This window comes from Myotis daubentonii, chromosome 3 (assembly GCF_963259705.1).
Source record: "Myotis daubentonii chromosome 3, mMyoDau2.1, whole genome shotgun sequence".
In the NCBI taxonomy this organism is placed as follows: domain Eukaryota; kingdom Metazoa; phylum Chordata; class Mammalia; order Chiroptera; family Vespertilionidae; genus Myotis; species Myotis daubentonii.
The window spans coordinates 8,307,048-8,325,768 of NC_081842.1; the positions used below are offsets into that span (position 1 = coordinate 8,307,048).

The window sequence follows — 18,721 nt, forward strand, 5'->3', positions numbered from 1 at the left end:
CCCCCATCCGTTCAGACCTGGTTAGAAGGCAGCGAACAAAAGCTGCTGCTTTTATCCTTCCTCCCTCCTCCCCAGGTCGTTCCTCCTCCCTTCACAACCCAGCAGGCCCCTCTCCGGCTGCGAGGCTCAGACCTTCTCTGCCTCTGAGCGGAGGGATGAGTGGCTGTTTGCAGGGCATTTGATTGGATTTTGCTCTGAGGCTGTTTAGGACCTAGTTCCTGTTCATGGAAGCCTGTGTCCTGATCCCGCTATTTGCTTGCTCTGTGACTCTGGGCTAGTGCCTCACCTCTCTGTGCCTCAGTTTCAGGTCTGTAACATGAAGCTCATAAGTGTGCCCCCTCCTCTGAGGGGTGGTGAGAGTGGATGAGCTGACACATATGGACAGTGACCAGCGTGCATGCTGGGACATGCTACAGACATGTCTACTGACGTGTCACCCTGTGCAGCATTGTTAGGACGTCCTGCCTGAAATTCTAGACCCTGGTCTTCCTCTCCAGGGAGCTGGGGCTGGCGGGCCCATGTCAGGGGCTGGTTGTGTGTTCGCAGTTCGAGGTGCTCCCTATGCACTGGGCAGCTGAGCCACCGGGCACTGCCTGCACTCGAAATGCAGCAGGAGCACTGAACACAGCTGACGAGGGAGAACAAGCCCTCTGCAGGCGGGGAAGGGAGGCTGGGGTGCAGGTGTAGGCCCGGCCCAGCACCCAGAGCTGGTGGTTGCTCCTCGCTGGCTTCCAGTGTATCCCTGTCGTAGTGCCTATTCCGTGGAAGGAAGCATGGCCGCCCGATCACACTGTTCTGAAGATGCAGATGGGAGCAAATGGAAGCAGTATCAGGCAGCACAGGGCGAGCTAGGGGCCCCACACACGTCCCGACGGGGCTGGAACCCTGACCCGGATCGAACCCGCAACTTTTTGGCGTACCAGGGCCCACCAGGTGGTTCTCACATGTGCTCCAGGGCCGTGTGCACCTGCTTTCCTCACTTCCCTACTCCTGGGCTGTGACTGCCTTCTGAAGGCTGCCACCTGTCCTGACATGCAGTCGTGAAAAAACCGTGTGTTCACATCTGTGGGCTTGCCGAGGGCCCGAGAACCCGGCCACATGTCCTGAGGACGCTTTGCAGGCTGACCTTTCTGTCTTGGAGCCGAGCAGGTATCTCTTAGTCCACCCTGAACCGGTGAGGCCCCGCCCCCACGTGGCAGCCCCCCCCCCCCCCATACCTGCTGCCGGTCACACCTGTGCCTGTTCATCCCGTGGCTGTGTCAACGCCACCGAGTAGCTGTAAGCCACGCAGATAGCATCTGGCATAGCGTCCTGACTGCACTTCAGAGCACTGGAGAGTTGGCCGCTGGCCTTCCTGGGCTCACACCTCGGTTGTTTACTTGTGTTTGGTTTGCATAGTAACCCACGTTCTAGTGCGCGTCCCCGTGTGGATTGGAAGGACATGGTATCAGCTGGTCCCCGCGAGCACCCGCCTCGCTCCTGGAGTCTCATTTGCCCAGAGGGAGTCGCAGCAGGGAGCTTTGCTTTGTTATTTACTTATTTGTGCACTTAACGCTGTGGAAGGGCTGGTTGGGTGAGACGTGGAACCCAAACCAGCAGTCTCAGGTGCGGGAAGTGGCCTCCTGCAGGTGCCACCGTCCTGAGGAACGGACACGCCCTCAGCTGTGCCCCCAGCGCAGTGTGACTGGAGCGGGCCTGGAGACTGCTTGTCTCGGCCACACTCTGCTGCAGACTGTCTCGCCTGCTTCCTGGGACCAGAGGAGAAAGCTCCAGGGACTCATAACCTTTCCAGAGCCGCTGGGAAGCACCAGGAGCTCCGGTCAGTGGGAAGGACGCACTGGGCATAAGAATGAGGAGTGAGGTGGGGCCCTGTCAACAGCCAGGAGCCCAGTGAGGCTTCAGGGGCGGGGTGGGGGTGGGGAGTGGTTAAGTGAGTGCACTTGGCAACTTCTTATTGGTGGTCCTGCAACATGTGGCTGGCATCCTGAGGGTTCTCTCTGGCCTGATGCTGAGCTCAATCAGGATAAACAGGCTGGCGCGATGGTGTGTTTCCAGTGGGCGGGCAGCATCTCATTAACCTAATAAATGCAGTAGGGCTGAGCCGAAAGGCAGGGCGAAAGCTGCAAAGTTACTTGCTCAGCGTCTCTCCTGCTGGAAACTCAGCGCCTTGCCGCTGCCGTTCTGTGGTTCAGGCAGGACCTGATTTCTTGAGGCCGGGATGCCAGGAATTGACACAGTGCCTTTGGGGACACTGTGGGAAAGAGGGTGATTAACTGTGAGTTAACAAGAGTCTGAGGCTTGGAGACGCCCTGGCCCCTGGGGACTGCCAGAGACTGAATAAGCCACGAGTCATTCCGGGGGTGGGGGTTGAGGGGTGGAGGTCTGGGTTGAACCGGCTGGGCTGCGCTGGGGCCAGTGAAATACTCCGAGGCCAGCGTCGGCCAAACCTGGTTCTCATCCTGGGTCGGCCAGTTATTTGTGAGCCATGCAGTTGGTCGTGGTACCAAGAGAGCAGTTGCGATCACTAAATGAATAATTCGCGTTTAGTGCCTCTCAGCACGACCTTGCGTGGTCTCCCTGATCGCTCACTGGCTTGTCTGGGTGTGGTCTCCCCATCTGTCACCAGGGAGTCCCGGCGTGGCCCGTGGGCCTGCCTTCCTTTCCCTGTTGATGCTGCCCTTCAGACCTCAGCGTTACAAGCCCTCGCGGTTAACTCGGAGGCCGTCCGCACCTGGTTCTGGGTTGTTTCCAGGTGGGGTCCATTCTGGAGGGCTGGGACCTGGAGGTGAGGCTGGCAGAAAGGGGGGTCACAGTTTCTGGAGGGCCAGGGTAAGGCGGGGGAATGGCGAGAGCTCTGACCGGTCACACCTGGCCTGAAGGTGAGTGAAAAGAACAGGTCAGGGAAGGGAGGTGGCCCCAGAAGGAGCAGGACCCAGGCACTCAGAGCGGCAACAGGCGTGGACCGGGTTGTCCTGTGTATGTACCTGCCCTTCCCCTGGATGCAGGTAGATGAGATCGTATGTTTGTTCTGGAAGCTGGAGAGACACACAGCTCCTGCAGGTGCCACCATAGAGCTTGTGACCAGGTGGCCCCTGCGGGCCCCGTGGGTGGCCCAGAGGGCAAGCTTTCCTTCCCCAGCTCAGCACCCCCTCCTGCCTGACCCCTTGTGGCTCCAGAGCCATTCCCTGCCATGCTGGCAGCTCCTTGTTCTGGGGCAGGGCCTGTAGCAGATATGGGGAAGCAGCACCTGCTGCCCCCAGACCCCAATGGCTGACAAGTGGGGTTCTCCCCTGGACGAGGGCCGCCAGCGGGTTACTAAAGAGCTGCTTTGAGAAACTACATAAACTGCAGCTGCATACGTGCATTCATCTGTCCTCATGTCTGATGGTCGCAGTACTCGCCTCCTTGAGCAGGAACGGTTATTACACCTGCAGTGCTCTCGGTTGTGTACGAAAGAGAATGTGGGCATTCCAAGAGAAACTTGCTGAGTTTAAAGAAAAGTTAAGTTTTTAGAACCTGCCTTTAATGTTGCTGCTCTGAGGACACCACCAGGAGGTTCTGTCAGCACGCTCCTGCTGTTCTCTTTCATATTTAGCATAAATCAGTCATTTTTAGTCCAGGGAAGTATCTAGACACGTTCTTGTGTAATACCTTCAAATTAGCTTTATTCTCTTTAACCTTCAGTAAGAGACTCAGAATGAAGTCGAATAGTAATCCAGGGGCAGGAGTGACCTCACTCGCACACATGGTCTTGAGGACCAGGAGGGCCACTGCCACGGGTCCTGAGCACGGCCAGCGGACAGGTGCACTCAGGACCCCACGGGGAGTTTCCTGTCCAAAGAAATATTACTGGAGGAGGATTTTGGCCAAATTCCTATGCCAACCTTTATTTCAAAATCAATAAAGCCAAGATTCTAAGCATTCTAGGTTTGCTGTTTCACACAAATAATGGCAAGGGCATAGTAAAAAGTGAGAACTATCTCAACATTCCTGCCCTAGTTGGTTTGGCTCAGTGGATACAGCGCTGGCCAGCAGACTGAAGGGTCCCAGGTTCAATTCCGGTCAAGGGCAAGTACCTGGGTTGTGGGCTTGATCCCCAGTAGAGGGCGTGCAGGAGGCAGCCAATCAATGATTCTCTCTCGTCATTGATGTTTCTCTCTTTCCCTCTCCCTTCCTCTCTGAAATCAATAAAAATATATTTTTAAAAAACAACAACAAAAAACATGTCTTACTGTTCGTAGAACCCAAACCAGGCCTGAGGTTTAATTTCTGTTCTGCTCCAGCTGGGCATTTCTCCCCACCTCTGCCGGCAGGTCCCCTCTGGTTCAGGAGCCATGATGACGTCATCACGAGCGCTAACCATTTTGACATTTACTATGCCAGGTGCTTTCCCTGTACCAACCCCCTAAACATCACCACCACCCATTGACGAGGGTAGAGTGATTATTCCCACCTTACAGTAAACTGAGGCTTAGCTTGAAGCGGGGGGGGGGGGGTAGTGCTAGGATTGGGGTGCAGTCCGTGCCCAGGGCTGTGCTGTGCACCCTCTCTCCAGGGTGGTCACAGGCCTCCTGCGATGTGGCTGGGAGAGGAGACTCCTGTGACACACTGAGGTCCAAAGGGCAAAGAGAGAGCGAGAGCCAGGGCGCCCTTCGCCAGAGAACCCCCCTTCGAGGCTGGGTGCTGACCACAGCCCGGAGGGCCCCGGGGAGCCGTCTGGAGGCTGAGCACTCAGAGGGGTCTGTGCAGTCCAGGGTGTGCGGGAACCCCACGGCCTGTCCACTGTCTCGCCCGCCAAGGCGCCAGCCTGTCTCCTGCCCTGCAAACTTGGCAGGAGGCCGGGGACGAGGACAGGATGTGGCAAGTATCTCGAAAGCCTGCAGTGGGGAAGGTGGCTGCTGGGCTCTGGCAGTGGCAGCTGGGGGTGGGCCATGACCCGGTTTCTATTCTAGAAGAGTCTCTCAGCGGCACCATGGAGGAGGGGGCCGGCATCCTGAATTACTGGGGTACTGGCAAGCAGAAAGCCTTTCTGGAGGGCAGGGCCACCCCGGGTCCCAGAGAGTCCTCAAAAATACCTTTCTAAACGAGTGCTGACCTCAGGGCAAAGGTCGGGCCCAGGTGCTGCCACTCAAGTCAAGGGCACCTGCTGCCCTTTGTGGAGCGAGACCCGTGCTCAGCGATGGGCCTCACGGCCGCAGGGGCCAGCGTCCTCGAGGCTCAGATGCACGAGGGCCCGGGCCTTTAGCTGCATCGCAGACGAGGGGTGGTGGCTGGGCAGACGTGCACCACCCCACAGCTCTCTGAGAGAAGGGTTTCTTTTCGCTATTTATTAGAAAGGCCGAGGTCCGGGTACCTGGCAGGGAGAGGGCCTGTTCCTCAGGCCTCAGATGAGGACGGTCCTCACATCCCAGGGGGAGCACACACCACCCTGGGGGAGCAGGTCCTCCCGGTCAGCAGTTCCTCTGGCTGCTTGGGGATCACGGAGTTGGGAAGCCTTAGGCAGCCAGACACTGCCCAGGGCAAAGCCCCTTCCCGGGGCTAAGCGGAGGAGTTGGACCTGCCTTCCCTCCGATGGCTTCTCGGGCCACAGGCCTGAGTGTAAGTCACAGGCAGATGCCTCTAAAGGCCTTGCAATCAGTCTGGAGGCTCCAGGGGCAGGGCAGGGGCAGGGGCAGGGCAGGGGCAGGGGCAGGGCAGGGGCAGGGGCAGGGCAGGGCAGGGGCAGGGGCAGAGCAGGGGCAGGGGCAGGGGCAGAGCAGGTGCAGGGGCAGGGGCAGGGGCAGGGCAGGGGCAGGGCAGGGGCAGGGGCAGGGGCAGGGGCAGGGCAGGGGCAGGGCAGGGGCAGGGGCAGGGCAGGGCAGGGGCAGGGGCAGGGGCAGGGCAGGGCAGGGCGGGGCAGGGGCAGGGCAGGGCAGGGGCAGGGCAGGGGCAGGGCAGGGCAGGGGCAGGGGCAGGGCAGGGCAGGGCAGGGGCAGGGCAGGCTTTGCCAGCTGTGGGGCCCGCCCCTTGGCAGGACACAGGAGCACAGGTGCTGGAGGGGGCTTCGGCTGGGCAGGCAGGGCAGCGGGGCCTTCCTGTCTGGAAGTGGGCCCTTCGTGTCATGTGCAGGGAAGATGCACAGAGCAGTAACCTTCTGGTCACCCAGTGCAGCGTGATGACCCTGAAGCAGGGGAGGGGAACCTTTTCTCTGCCAAGGGCCATTGGGGTATTTGTAACATCATTCCAGGGCCATACAGAGTTACCCACTTAAAAATCAGCCCGCGGTATTTGGTCAAACATGTAATCAACTCACCCCTAATGACTTGGCAGGGCCAGGCCACAGGATTTCGTGGGCCTTATACTGTCCGAGGGCTGGGCGTTCCCCACCCCGGCCCTGAAGGAAGGTGCGTTGGCCAGAGGCCCCTCGAGGTGTTTTCCCAATAACATTTCTCTTCCTGCTTCTGCGTGTCTGTCGGGGCCTTTGCACAGCTTGCAGGGGTGACACTTCCGCCTGCATCTCTATCTCATCTCAGCTCCGTGCACGATCAGAGTCCAGGCAGGGCCATGTGGGAGACAACAGTCCTTCGCACATCTGGCCGACGTCCCGCTGTTTCCCGGGAATAAGAGGAGTGACTCTTCCCCAAGTCTTCCCCGGGGCAGTGCCCGGAAAGGCATTCCCCAGGGTCTGGAGTTGGAACTGGGCCTCTGGTGGGAGCATAGCAGCCTGCTCTGGGCGGGGGTCCGATGGCCTGGGCATTGCCCCAAAGAGAGGATGTCTGTCCAGCACTGGGAGGCCTTCCAGCGGTTTTTCCAGCCCGAGCAGAGCCGGGGGCCCACCTCACTAGCTCGCCCCACGTGTGCTGGGTTGTTGTGCTATTGGGGTTTCTGTTGGCTTCTGAGTCTGAGGTCCCGGGTCAGCTGCTGGGCGGGGCCTGCTGACCTGGTCCTGTCCGAGGCCGTGATGCACCTGTTTACAGCGGCTCCTGCTGAAAGCCGCTTACTGGATTAGCGGGAGCCTGGCAGCCCCGAGTGGGTGGAGGGGAGGCCGCGCCCTCTGTGCTGCTTCAGGGCCCTGTTTTCATTCGAGCTGGCCTTCGAGACTCACAGGGTGCCTCTGGGTCGGGAGGCAGCACCCCAGAAGTGCGTGTCCCCCTCGGTCTGCCGAGCAGATGCTCTTCGTGGCCCAAGCCCGTCCCGTGTGGCAAGTGTGGGCCTGGTCATAATCCCTCTCCTTACGCTCCAGCCCACGGTGACACTCGCTGCCACTGCCAATCTCCTCACCAGCTCTCAGAAGACAGGGGGCAGGCTGTGAAGATGCTGGCCAGCTACTCGACCTGCCTCTTCTCGGGGGTTTGTGTCGCCCTGGTGGCCGTGGCTTTGACCTATTACTTGTACTGGTGAGCGTGGCTGGTGCCGGTGTCTGGGCTGTCCGGGGGGAGGGGCTCTGCCCCCGCTGTCCCTGTAGGTCCACAGACTCACTCCACCCCCCGTGAGGACTCCATGGCGGGCGGGGAAGGAAGCGGTTGCTGCCCGAGCACATGAATGCTCTTTGTTAGAACATTCCCGAGGGAGGGTCAGGGTGCTGGGTGACTGGGAGGGAAGCCCCTGCCCCGAGCCCTCGCCATCGCTCCCGCCTCTCAGCCCAGAGCAGGGGCAGCGGGGGCAGCGGGGGCAGTGGGGGCAGCGGGGGCAGCTGACTGAGTCGGGGTCGTCAGTTGAACAGAAAATGGTAGCTTCCGTCAGAGGCATGTTACCCGTTGTGCCCATAGGTGAGAAGGTGGTTTATGGGGAGTCACCAGTGACCCTTTCAGCAGCGGTGGCCGGAGCGCACCCAGCGCTTGCTGTGACCATGTGCGGGGATCTGCGGGGTGCCGTGGGCCACCTGGCCTCCCCTCTGGGGGCTCAGCGCCTCCGTCCCCTCACGAGGCTGTGACAGCCAACGGGGCAGGTGTGCGCTGGGCCCCAGTTCTGTCTATAAAATGGGATGTTGACCGTCTCTCTGCAGGTGACAACCTTTGCACACGGGCAGGTGCCGATGGCACACAGGGCCGGCTCCCTCCTGATGGGCTGTTGTCGGGGTGGCCGTGGGGAAACCCCAGCCCGGGTCTGGGGTCACTTGACTGGCTAGTGCTGGAGAACGGGCAGTTTCCTGCAAAGAGGCAGTCTTCCCGGAGGTTCTGCCTGGCGTGTTCTTGTTCCTCCCCCGCCCTGGGTGGGTGGGAGTCCTACCCTCTGAGCTGGAGGCTTTCTCTTCTGTAGATCCGATTAATGCTTCTTTTGTGTCTGGCGATGGAGGGGTGCTGCAGGCGGCAAGGCCTCAGCCAGGGCAGGGCTCCCCGCTGGCTCCCGGCCTCTGGTCCCCAGGTGTACCCCAGGCTTCGGCAGCCCTTTCCTGCCTCAGAGCCCCCTTCTCCTGAACATTCTAGTCATTTACTTGCCTCTCAGGGGCCTGGTGGCACTGGTCAGTCAGCTGGACCGCGCAGCGGGCCGCCCACCTCGTGGGGGGGCGGGGGCGGGGCATGCTGGTTTTCTCGTCTGTCTGTGGATGTTTCCTCTTGCAGCGCTTGTCCTGCCACTTAATAGTCCTTGTTCCACAAACGGGAAGAGACCCCGTTGGAAGAACATGCTAGAAGCTCGTGATCTGGCGGAGGACTCAGGCAGCCCCCCCCCCCCCCCCCCCCCCCCGCACACACACACCCTGCTGAGTCCCTGTCCTCACTCCCCTGTTGGGAACTCGGAGAAAATGCCAGGTCTTGGTTCCCTGAGGTTGCCGAGCTGTCCCCTCCCCAGTTAGGACTGACTCACGAGACGCCTTTTCAGCTGCCACGCTCCCCGTTGACAGGATGAGACCAGAGCTGGTGTGGCAAACCACAGGATGGGCTCACCCCCTGCCCCCTCTTCTCCTCCCCGGCTGTGACCAGCAACCCGCTCAGCTCAGTTCTGGTTGGAGGCGCCAGGAAGAGTTCCTCTGTTGAAGGGGCTGCCAGCACTTTGTCAGCTCGAAAGCACTTCACGGAAAGGCTCCTGGACTCCACGGGGAGTTCCCACCAATGGGGTCAATGTGAGTCCTCGGGAGGCAGCTTCCCGGCTGGTCCTGTCTGCGTCTCTGCGGCAAGGACTCTCGGCAGGTCCTCCTTGTGCCTCGAGTGAACCTGCCACAGCACGGGGTTGGGGTGGAGAGAGACGCTCCAAGGGGAAGCCTGACCCAGCGGCAAGGGGCCACACGGAGCCTCTGACCGCCACCTGCAGGTCTCGGCAGCCGCCACCTCAGGGCACGCTGGCCAGGGACAGAGCCCTGCTGTTCTCAGTGGGCCTTGCTTCAGATCTGGTGTAAGACATGTCAGAAAATGTGGGTTCAAATACCAGCTACACATCCAGCATCGCTTGCAGGTCACTTTCCTTTTTATTCAGCAACATCGCCAGCCACTGCTTCCAGATGTGGCACTGTCACAGAATGCGTTACGAAGTGCACCCTGGGCTATCACATCCAAGTGCGATTCTTTACATTGTGGAGTAACAGCAAGGTTCGCGTAACCTGCCCACCACATGCTGCCTGGCATGACCCCAGAGCCCGGTCACACCCCCGTGGCTGCCCCGCTGCCAAGCGGTGGCGAGGTGCAGAGGACACCGAGTGGGAATGCATTCTTGTTATCTTGGCCCAGTCGGTAGCTTGTTATTGGTGTATACGCCACAATTTAGAAAAACCAGGCAAAGGGAGCGAGGCGGTTATGTGGGAAGGAGGAAGGCCCAGCTAGAGAGACACATCATTTCGGGTGCGTTTCCCACGGGGCGGAGTGCAGGGCTCTTCGTGCGAGGTGGCCGCAAGCGGCCCTCCTTGGTTACAACTTTCCAACAGCAGTGCCAGCTGTAAGGGGGGGAACTCGGGGTTTCTATGCCAATTAGAAGGAATTAAAAATTAAAAGCAATTAAAATTTTTAATGTTGCAAAACTATTCCTAAGTCGGTGGCATTTTTAGAGACAAGCTGCCTTGTGTCTTTGATGTAGAGCTTGTGTGCCGGTCTCCCAAGCATTGGTGCGCCTTGGAGGTGCCTTTGTTGACCATTTAACTGAAGACACTTCTGGTGCCAGCGAGTTCTGCGTTTTTAGTTTCATTTAATCTTAGAAATCCCTAAACTTAGTACAACAGATAACCCACCTCCTGGTAGTGTTCCCGTGCCTTTAAACGTCGTGCTCCTGCCTCTTGCCTCCTCCCGCCACCCCCACCCCCCACCCCTGCAGGCAGGCCTTGAACGCTTTCCCAAGAGGAGTCCCAGTTCCACGAACTTGTCCCGTGGCTTGGTTGCAGAATGCTTGCCTAATAGAAAGAGCCATTTTATCAGAAGAGAAACCTCTAGAGTGACAGCAGTTGGCATCAGCTGCCGTCCTGCATGAGGCATACGCCAGGGTCGCCGGCCTAGGACAGGCCCCGCTGTCAGCCGTGGGCCTGTGGGCAGCCCTCAGCCTGGGCTCGGGCACGGTGAATGCCCGGGTGTTGGTGCTAGGGCCTTCTCATCTTCGCTGCTATGCGTGACTCCTCAGAGCTTTTCACTTCAAGGATACTGTTTTGATTTTAGTAACATTTTTATGATTATAAAAGTTATCATTATTCCATGCCAAAAACTTAAGTGAAAATTAGAAAAGCATTTTTTAAAAAGTCCACATTATTTCATGACCAGAGATTTCCCTAGGGCAGTTAGGTACAGTCTCTCTTAGGCGTGTGTTTGTCATGACATGTGTACCTCTGTCCGCCAGCCGTGTACGCAGTAGTCACGTCATGTCACTGAGGCCTCCATGCAGCCAGGTCCTGAGGGACAAATGCATCTGGAGGTGGTGCACCGGTTCACCAAGGGTGCCCTGTGTCTCCGGTGTTTGGTATCATCCATCACTAGCCGCCTGTCCAGCATTCACCTTCCCACTTGTCTCCTGGTCCCCATAGGATCGGTTCCTGACCGCTGAACTCGGGGCTGAAGGGCGTGGCCTTTGGGGTTGGCTGGAGCGCGTTATGCCCAATGGCCATGCGTCATCTCCAAGGGCTGTCATTTCACTTGCTCTTTTTCAGTTGATGGCAAAAGTGAATTCGCCCTTTTGTTGTGGATCTAGATCTTAGGGAAGGAAGTTACTTACGGAATTTGAGGACTCGTGAGATGTCTTCAGTTACAAAGGCATATGCCAGGTGCCACTCCGCTGAGCTCCCAGCACAACCCAGACACTTCCAGACCCATGGCCTCTGCAGTCTCTGTAACCCTGTTGGACCTGGAGGGCCCTGTGGTGGGTGGTTTTGGGGACAGAGGTGCAGAGGCTCAGGCTGTTGCTTGGCTCTCAGTGAGCAGTGTCTGTGCTGGGCAGCACCATGGCTGTTACGGAGCGACCTGGACACGTGCCTCCAGGTGCCCTCGGTCAGTCCCTTCACGGAATCAGGAAGGAAAGCTGTGGTGAGGGGGTGCCAGGTGCCACGTGCCCTCGGCCAAGCCAGCTGTCGTGCGTGGTCACTGTGGAGGCCACGGGGGTCTCACCTTGTGAATTTGCTGGTGTTTAATGGATATTGATGGACTGAATTGTTCACTGTTCATTCACCCCAATTTCTCAAGGTGCCAGGCGCCGTCCTGGGTGACAGGACAGGGAGGCTGACAGGACAGGGAGGCTGTGAAAGTTGTCTCTGAAGGGCTGGGTCACACTTTGCAGTTCTTCCTGAGGACACCCCCCCCCTCCTTCCCTGGGGTGGCTGTGGGTTCCAGTGCGACTCTCTCCAAGTACTGGGTTCTAGAGACCAAGAGTTCCCTGTGCTCACTTTCCAGGGAGGAGACAGGAAATAGAATCAATCCTGGGGAACTGCTCTCAGTGGCTCAGAATGAGGAGAAAGTCCAGGCCAGGAGGGCGGATGCCCAGCTGATGGCTAGGGACCTCCCCCATCCTGGGGCCATGCCTGCAGGGCTCGGCCCTCGTGTCCTCCTGGAGTTTAAAGTCCTCTGGGGCAGCCTCCTGTCCCTGAGCCAGCCCAGCCCCCCCAGGCCTGGACTTTACATCCTTCTCTGGGAGCCCCCACCAGCATGGGTCGGGGTGGCTCTCAGAGGAGCGTGTGGAGAACGAGCCGTGGTCCTGTGGGTAGAGGTGCTGGTGCTGGGAGCAGCAGCCGCTCATTCACCACCATCAGTAAAGGCAAGGCCGGGAAACAGTTCTGTTTAAGACCAAGCATGGAGGGCAGCAGGCGACGGTTCCTGTGCTGCGATCACGTTGTGTGACCACTTTCTCGCCGAGACTGATGTTCTGAGATGGAGCCCACTGTGAACGGGCGGCGATAACAGCTGGGCCCCAGGCCTGGAGGGGCTGGCCAGGCTGCTCAGAGCAGGGACCCCCGTGGAGTTTGAACTTGATGTTTCCTGCCTCCCCAAGCTCTGTCGGCCTTCCACTCTCACCCCATTCTTCTGTTGACCTCAGTGCCAAGTCTGAACGTAAGCTTGCAACACAGCGATGCCCCAGGCCCTAACATTTCATCTACTTGGCAGCACGTTGTGCCCCGTTGGCTCCTGTGACAGATGCCCAGAGCCCTGCTCAGAAATGCAGGCACGGGCGGCCCCTCGCAGCTCTGCGGCCCACAGGCGGTTTTACGCTCTGGAGGTCCATGCTGAGTGGGCCTGGGCTGTCCCTGCGTCCTGCTGGCTGAGTCCTGGGAGGGACAGAGGTAAGGGGCTGTGGTCTGGGCTGTCCCTTTGGCCGCCCTGCAGGGTCATGGTGTGGGGGAGGGGCAGGGCCGCGGCCAGCCTGGCTACTGTGGGATTTCTCTGACTTTTGGGAAGGAAGTCGTGGGCACAGATGCCTGTGGGAAGGAGCTGTCTCCCTAAGCAGGTTCCCCGGAGGGGTCACAGGAAGAAGGTTCTCTCAGGAGCCAGGGCACCTCTGATTTCTTCTCTTCCAAAGTCCCGAGGTTGCCACGCAGTCAGCTGGGCACGGGCGCCTGTGCCCTGGACCAGAGCAGCCTTGTTAGGGATGAACTGAGCAGCACCCTCCCAAGGCAGAGGCGGGGGCCCCCGGCCCCATCTCCCCGGACCCGATCGTACCCTAGCTGCCATCCTGGGACCCAGCCGGCAGGGGAGCAGAGGTCACGTCTGGCCTCGGCGGCTGCTTCCCCGTGGGCCAGCGTGTCCTCACCGTCCAGACCCCTCCCCGGTGCCCCAGGAGGACGGGGCTCCTCGTTGCCTCTGTCTCATCCTCACGACCACAGTTCAGAGTATACGTGATAGGTTGTTGTGTGTCCTTGAAATCACAACCCCAATGACACAGTGGGGACGGAGCAGCCCACAGGACAGAGCAGGACTGGCCCTGGGGGTGGGTCGGCTGAGGTGTACGCCATGACCTTGAACTGCCCATGTCCAGCACCTCTGCCCACACTTTCTACGGTCCAGTCAGAGGAGGGCATCGACCGGTAGCAAGTGAGGAAGCGGACAGGACCTTGCTCCTGGGTCCCGGGGTCACGCCACGTGCCAGTTGCTGGGCAGATGGCATCGCACATGTTTGCTAATCGCCGGCAAACCTGGTGGGCACACAGCGTTCACTGATGGCGATCTTTATTCCACTCTCTATTGGGTATTACATTTCCTGGATCCGAGTAATGCTTTTGGATACTATCCTTTATGTTAAAACGTGTGTATATGACATGTTCTGAGTTTACATTCAGAAGGAAGCTCAGATAAGAGACAGGTGCTGAGTGACCGGTGACCATGACTCGGGGTCAGATGGACCTTTTCCAACCGCACCTGGGTCAGGGCTGCGGTGGGACCGGAGGGACGTGTGGGGGCTCCCCCACAGCCGTGAGCAGAGGCCAAGGGTGGGTATTTGAAACCCAGTTTGTTTGTTTCATTTTGAATCCTTAACTTTAAAAAAATCTATTTATTAAGTGTGTGACTCATAATGCCTCTTTAATGAAAAATGTGACACTTTTTAATCTTTGTCAACACCTTGGCCATCCGTTAAGGCTTGTTTCTCATGATTAAAACCACCCTGTTCACCGACAAGTTCTAGAGTTTATGTAGGGGGAGCTTTCCTAGGACTCTCACTGTGTGTGTGTGTGGCGGGGGGGTCACAGAGGAAAGGCCGGCAGGAGGGTGAGGGACTCCCCCCTCCCCCCCCCAGCTCTGCGGCTTCACACTCCCTCTCCCAGCCATGCAGACTCACCTGGACTCTGCTGTTCCAGCCGAAATCCTCTTAGCATCCCGGATCTGCCCAGGAACCCAAGGGTTCAGTCCCACTCTCCGCAGGCCTCCTTCTTGCCCCCAGTTTCTTGTTAGCTGGCTGCCTGTGACCTCAGGTCTCCGATGGGGCTAAGGAAAGTCATGAACTTGCAGTTTGCTTGGCTCTATTCTTGTTGTAAGGGTGGGAGCAAGAGGCTCTCTGCATTCCCAAGAGGAAGCCAGGACTCCCATGTAATTTGTGAATTTGTGAAATACATTGTACATGCAGAAAAGTATGTCAGCCACCAGCTGGTTGATAATCACAGAGCAAACCTCCATCCATTTCTTGGCGAGTAAAACGTTGTTATTACAGCAGGCGGTTCATTGTCACAAAATTAGGTCTAAGTCAACTTAGCTGTCACTGTTGTGTGTGTGTGTGTGTGCGCGCGTGTGAGTGCATGTGCGTGTGCATGTGTATGTGCATGGTGTGTGTTCTGGAACTCGGTCCCCACACTTGCCCCCTAGGAGAGCACTCCTGTGCTGTGGCCCCACCAGGCCCTCGGGGTGAGCAGTGCCCGCAGTGTCCTGCAGGCCAGAGACCTGTCACAGGTCTATTGTGCAGTCATCAGGTCCCGGAGATTTCACATCTCTCCCCCCTGCCTCCTCCCCTTCCCACCGCAAACAGCGCCACTACTCAAGCCAGTACACCCATCAGAACAGCCTTGAAAAGGCAAAAGATTCTGGAACTCGGAGAGTTGGGGGTAGGTAGGGTGTGAGGGGTCCCTGGAGGTGCTTCACCAGCTGCCTCCTCACCTGGTGGCACCGTGGCTTCTGTGTCCCCAGGGTCCCCACATCCCCGCTGTCCACAGATTGGAGCAGGCTCGCACCCTCCTACCAGGGTTCTGCAGTGTTTTTTAAAAGTATTTTTAAAAAATATATTTTTGTTGATTTCAGAGAGGAAGGGAGAGAGATAGAAACATCAATGATGAGAGAGAATCATTGATTAGCTGCCTCCTGCATGCCCCCTACTGGGGATTGATCCTGTAACCCAGGCATATGTCCTTGACTGGAATCGAACCCTGGACCCAGTCTGCATGCCAGCACTCTATCCATTGAACCAAACCGGCGAGTGCTTAAAAAGATTCAAGCACGGATTTTAGAGAAAGGAAGACAGAGAGAGGGAGAGAGAGAAACATCGATGTGATAGACATTGATTGGCTGCCTCTTGCACGTCCCCTACTGGGGATTGAGCCCACAGCATAGGCAGGTGCCCTGGCTGGGAATCAAACTGATGGCCTCTTGGTTCATGGGTCAAAGCTCAACCACTGGGCCACACCGGCCAGGCTGGTGTGTCATTTAGTTGTACCTTCATTACTCACTGGTGGAGCAAATGTCTAATGCTAAAAGATTCACTTAGTCCAGTAATGCTTTTAAGTTAATTTTGTATTCGATTTATTATAATAGTATCTAAATACAATAGAAACACCAATTTGCCCAAGTTGAAATAAATAAAGGTGAATATATATATGGGGGTGTGTGTGTTGTTCCTTAGCCTGTAGCACTGTGCAGCCCACGCACAGCCTCCCACCACACGGAGGGCCATACCTGTGCAGGTGCCCAGGGACTCCTCACGGCCTCTCCACTCACTGGTTCACATGTCCGTGCATAGGCCAGGACCACACTCTTGATTTTTTGAGGCTTCATGGTATGTGGTGGCCTTTTATAGGGCTATTCCTTGGTTCTTTTTCATGGTTTCCTTGGCTGTCTTTCCTGTTTGCTTTTCCATATGAACTGTAGGATCTATATGTCTAGTTCTGGGGGTAGAGGTGGGGGACTGTTGTTTTTTAAATTATGGTTCAATTACATTTACAAACTAACTTAGAAAATATGGCTTGTGTGTCATTTACATATTACTGTCTAACAAACCACCTCAATATGTAGCAACTTAAAGCAACCATTGTTTTATTGGCTCACCGCCCTGGGCTCAGCAGGCTGGTTCTTCTGCTGGTCTCACTTGCAGTCCTTCGTGTGGTTGTAATGCGCTGGCAGCCAGCCTGGGGCTGTGGGTCCATTTCTGCTCCATGTGGTCCCATTGCGGCAGACTAGCCCCAGCTTCCTCCCTCCGTGGCCCCGGGGTGCCGGGGAAGCTGCGAGGCCTCTGACGGGCCAAGCTCTGGAGTCCAGGACGTTACTCCCACCACATCCCATTCATGAGCCCTGAAGCCAGCCAGGGCCCAGGGCTGCAGTAACCCAGGCCTACCAAAGGCACTAGTGAGAGCCGGGTGGGCAGTTAGTTGTTGCCACCTGTTGCCCAGTATGTTTTGATTTGTTTAGTTCTGCTTTTGTATCTTGCAAGATGTACGGTTTCATCGCATAGGCTTTGTTTACTTCTCCTGAAGTTTGGGAGTAGGTAGTTTGTCTTTTATTGCAAATGTACGCACTGTCTCCTCCACGTGCCTTCTGTGTTTGTGCGTTTGTGTGGACCTGTGGCTGCCTGCACACATGACAGGGCCACATGTCCTCATCCTCCTGGCAACTAAGTGCTCAAACTCTGAGCTTGCATTCCACTTGCATGAGAGGAAATCCCTAGTCCCAACTTTCAGTGTTCCCCCTTTCTGCCTCCTGGAGAGGGACAACAGAGCCCCAAGGAAGCCGTGCACTGAAGACGGAGGAGTCCCGGCAGCCTGGGCCCCACGTGACCCATGTGGCAGAGCTTCTGGCTGCCTGAAGCTCCCATCTTCAGTGTGTGGCTTCCTAGGCTGCTCCGTTGTCCCAATGACCATCTAGGTCCAGTGACCTGGAACTGTCAAGTCAAAAAGAAATAAGCTCTATTGTCATCCCTTCTAGTTACTTACTTCAGTTACAAGTAGTTATTGAACATTATGAGAATGTTGATTTCTACATGTTTTTATTGATTTGTTGATTTTAGAGAGAGAGGAAGGGGGAGGAGAGAGAGAGACATCGATTTGTTGTTCTACTTATTTATGCATGTATTCATTGGTTGATTCTTGTCTGTGCCCTGACTGGGCATTGAACCCACAACCTTGGTGTATCAGGATGACGCTCTAACCAACTGAGCAATCCGGCCAGGGTTCTGCATATTGTATTTTATTCCTTTCAGTATTACTCTCGTTACTTATTGTTTAAAGTAGCATTTCGGTTGCAGTGGGTTCTCTTGGGTCTAAGGATCCAAACCTGCTCTCTGCACATAATGATGTTGTTACTTCTCCTTCCTGACGTTTAGACTTCTTGGTGATTCCAAATGTTGATGAGGCTGGACTGGCAACAGATTATTATTAGCAAAGAAATATGTCATCTTTTTCAGCCTTTTTGAAAGATAAGATGGTCTCCGTGATGAGTTTACCTAAGAACTACAGCTAGACCCTTTAAACCTCGAAAATAGGATTCATCTATTCTAAAACTTTAGTTGGAGTTGTAAATAATACCTTCCCTGCTTCCAGCCTTCTTAAATAACACGGTGAGTGTGTACAGCCCTTTCTCAGCATTTTAGTGAGGTCAGGGTGGACCACAGTTGTTGTATTATGTTCTCATTCATGATGTCATTGAGGTGCCACTGGGTCTGCAAACCTGCTCCCCAACACTGGACACCCGCGGAGGTGGTGCTGATGGAGTCACCAGCTTGTCTCTGCCCCTTTGTGCTGCTGTCAGCAGGATGTCTGCCTCCAGCACCCCCCTGCCCCATTGTGTAACCTGGTGCTTCCCATTGGCTGTGGGCCAGGAGACCATCCAGTCACGCTCATCCAAGCTGTGTTTAAAGCGAGAGTGATGGAGACTAATATTTCAGCGTCCTCTCCCTTCACCAACCACCGCCTCCTCAAGGTTAGACTGACTGTTGGAAGGACCACACAGACAGGACAAGGTGAGGTACTGTGCGCACGGCTCAGAAGGGGAATTGGTTCCCAAGAGGTTGTCTCCCTGGAGCTCAGGAACCAGGGCCTCAGGTCACCTGACGAGGCAGCCCCGGCACAGGCCAGCTCCTGCTCCAGCACAGGGTGAGCCGCGTGGCTGTGGGGCAGCCTGGATGTTGTAGGGGATGGTGCAGTGTCAGGTCCTCTCCGCTCTCCCACTGTATGATTGACGCGCCGTCGGCAGAGGCATGAACGGCATCCAGATGGAAGGACTGACATTGACCTCATGTGGAAATGAAAGAGCCGTCGTCCACATGCGGAGAAAGCCATTACCTTCTCTGCAGAGAGCGAAGCCATGGACTCCTGGCCACACTCTGGCTAGTGCGGAGGTGGTGGGCACATGACTTCCATCTCCATTTCTGTGGAAACGATGTGCTTTCCACAAAAATCCTCACCTGAAGGTCAGACTGCCTGACTAGCTAGTTCTTGAGGTTGAGAGGGACAGAGGGGCCAGGGCTGGGGAGAGGGTCCCATGGGCATCTGGTGATGGACTCCTGGGCAGGGGATGGGCTCACCCTTGAGCAGGGCGAGGCCTGGTCAGGGTTCACTGCCAGGCTCTGGGCCACCTGAGCAGCAGGGCCAAGTTTACAGCAGGACATGGGAGGGGTTTGTGCACTTCTAGGAAAAGGCCTGAATACTTACAAGAAG

General features: G+C 56.9%; 1 protein-coding gene across 8 annotated transcripts in view; it reads left to right on the forward strand.

Moving 5' to 3' along the window:
• The window catches only part of AGPAT3 (1-acylglycerol-3-phosphate O-acyltransferase 3), a 70,539-nt gene that overhangs the window by 33,905 nt on the left and 17,913 nt on the right, over positions 1-18,721 (forward strand). The window contains exon 1 of one of the 8 annotated variants that reach the window (XM_059686651.1): positions 1,675-1,819. The exons of 6 other annotated variants lie outside the window; for them this stretch is intronic. The gene's annotated coding sequence lies outside the window, so the exon portion shown is untranslated. Of the gene's footprint in view, positions 1-1,674; positions 1,820-12,510; positions 12,659-18,721 lie in introns of those variants that run through there. One more of the 8 variants, XM_059686648.1, reaches the window with a different exon arrangement.